Below are 2688 nucleotides of genomic sequence, written 5' to 3'. Positions count from 1 at the left end.
ATAAATGTGGCAATTAAGCACATTGGTTTCATTTGATAAAAATGTACAGATCGTAATGCACTTAAAAACAAAATGTTGAAGTTGCCATGTTAGAACAAGATATTACGAAAGAAAGCCACAAATCTTCCACTGCACAAACATAAAATGTGGCAGCTCACACCCTATCCTCATACAAAAATGACTTGCCATGTGTTCAATCAAAAAATGTGCTAAGTTGAAATTGTCATGTTAAAATGCAACACAGAATTCAAATAAGCGATGAAAAACATCTACTAAACAACCTGAAATTGCAACGCACACACTGACCTCATATCAAAAATGAGTTTCCATGTAGTACGGACAAATATGTTCAGATATCACAAGTCAGCATGGCAAAACACGAAACTGGGTCTACCGTACAATGAATTTGCCACATTATCCTGCCTATAACATGGCAACAGACATGCTGTGTCCAGACAAATACTTGCCACATGGAAAGCATATATATGGCATCTGACACAGTTGATGTGCAAATTAGTTGCCATCCAGTGCACATAGTTGTTGAAACTGACAAGACTACCTAGTTACTATACTTTGCCATGCCACATCATCCTGTCAGTTGCCACGAATCAGCGTGGCAAAGCACAAAAATTTGGGTATGTAGTACAGCCAATTTGCCACATTATCCTACCTGCAACATGGCAACAGCCAGAGTGTGTTCACAGTCTATTTTCCACAAAAATATGCTATCCATGTGGCAACTGACACAGTTGATGTGCAGATTAGTTGCCATCCAGTGTAATTGGTTGCTAAAACTGCAATGACTACCTATTTACTGCATTTTACCGTGCCTGCGGTGTGGCAACAGCCACAGCCTATGCGCGAAATTAGTTGCCACATGGAAAGTATATTTGTGGCAACTATCACAGTCAATCAGGAAATTAGTTGCCATATGGAAAGCATATTTGTGGCAACTATCATAGTCAATCAGGAAATTAGTTGCCATACAGTCATGATAGTTACTCAAACTACCATGTTTGCCTTCATACTTCATTTTGAAAAACAACTACCTAGATCTAGGGTTCAATGGCAACTATCATGACTTGAAATTCATCGCCAAAATTCTCCTCGAACTGATCGCAAATAGCAATTCAAAGCAATGTGCAACTATCAGATAGAAAAAATGACGGCCCAATCCCAAGGCACAACCAGTATGTGGCTCCGGACAGGCCGAACCACACCGGTGTGACCGCCACCGCGGCTGCGACGAAACTGCCCAGTGCCACCGAAAACAGCAAGCACCGGACTCCGCCGCCGGTGGGAACGCCGGCGCATCACGAATCCGCCTGAATCTCTATGAATCTCGAGCGAAGCATCGAACACGGAGGGCAGGGGAGAAAATGCAGGCAAGGATTTTGAGAGTGGGAGGGAGCATTACCTTCAATATGTAGGCGCTCCGGCGAAGCCGCTCGGGTCCGGCGAGCACCACCGACGGTCGCGAATGCCGTCGACTCTTTCGCCTCCGTCGTCGCCTTCTCCCCTCGTCCTCTCCTCCAATCGACTGAAATGTGAAGTGGGTTGTGCGAGTAACTGTGGGGAGGAGTAAATGGAACCGTGATGGGGAGGAGGGCGAAGTGCGCGATGTGTTTGACGTCAACCACGGTCGGCGCATGGCGTGCGGGTGCAGAGCAGTTCCACCACACGCCCCCGAATGGCAACCGGTGTGTGGGCGAACTATATCACACACCACACACGCGCCTTGTCCTACGTGGCACACAAAATCGGCTAGAACGTGCCAAGATTCGTGCATATACTACTGGACGGCAATGGATGCGTGTGGTTGAGATGGCTAACACCCACACGTGTGGGCGTTAACATTTCCGAAAACTAACCCTATTTCTGTTTTCCTATCAGAGAAGGAGCCGACTCAGCCAAGGCAACCTTCATCAATTCCTCACCCCACCATGACCACGCGCACGACACACACCGGACCGCCGTGGAGGCTTCGCCATGGACGGTTTCCGCAGTAACTCTGTCACATCCCTAGCTTCTGGTGCTGCCTAGTGTTTGCATCATGTTTATATTTTTGAACTTGAACTAGGGAAATTTGGAAGCCTCAAAACCTTAAATAAAAGAAGGGCAAAAACCCTAAAATCTCATTCATTGTTCCAAAATGCTCTTCTTAGATGTTTAATATTTTTGGCAAGGGTTTTGATCCAAACCAAAAATAATGAACATTTTAAAAGGATTTATTTTTGGGACTTTGAATTTAAATTAATAGCTATTTGAATTTGAATTATATTCATACCATTAGAATATAATTTCAAATACCCCTGATATGAGCTTTTGGAAAAGTCCATATAGCCAATAAAAATATTCAGAGGAGTTTTTGACATTGTTTGAATTTGTTTAAATTCAAAATAATGGCAAAAGATTTTAATAAAAGAAAACAGAACAATAAAAAAGAGCAGAAGACCTACCTGGCGCCTACCTGTGCGGCCTGCTGCAGAAGCCGGCCCAGCCATCTCCACTCCCCCCTGTCATCTTCCTCGCGCCAGTAGGCAGCGCGCGTGGCCGACGCACGCCGGCACGCGCTCGGCCACGTCCTGCTTCCCCGGCCACCTCCTGCTTCCACCGCGATGCCACGTCCCTTCTAGCATCGCCACGCTGCCCCTGGCTCCCTCTCTCACTCTCCTCGCTCCTCCCCCC

The sequence above is a fragment of the Triticum aestivum genome, chromosome 1B (assembly GCF_018294505.1).
Source record: "Triticum aestivum cultivar Chinese Spring chromosome 1B, IWGSC CS RefSeq v2.1, whole genome shotgun sequence".
Taxonomy (NCBI): domain Eukaryota; kingdom Viridiplantae; phylum Streptophyta; class Magnoliopsida; order Poales; family Poaceae; genus Triticum; species Triticum aestivum.
The sequence above is the reverse complement of the archived record's forward strand: the minus strand, read 5'-3'. Positions refer to the sequence as shown.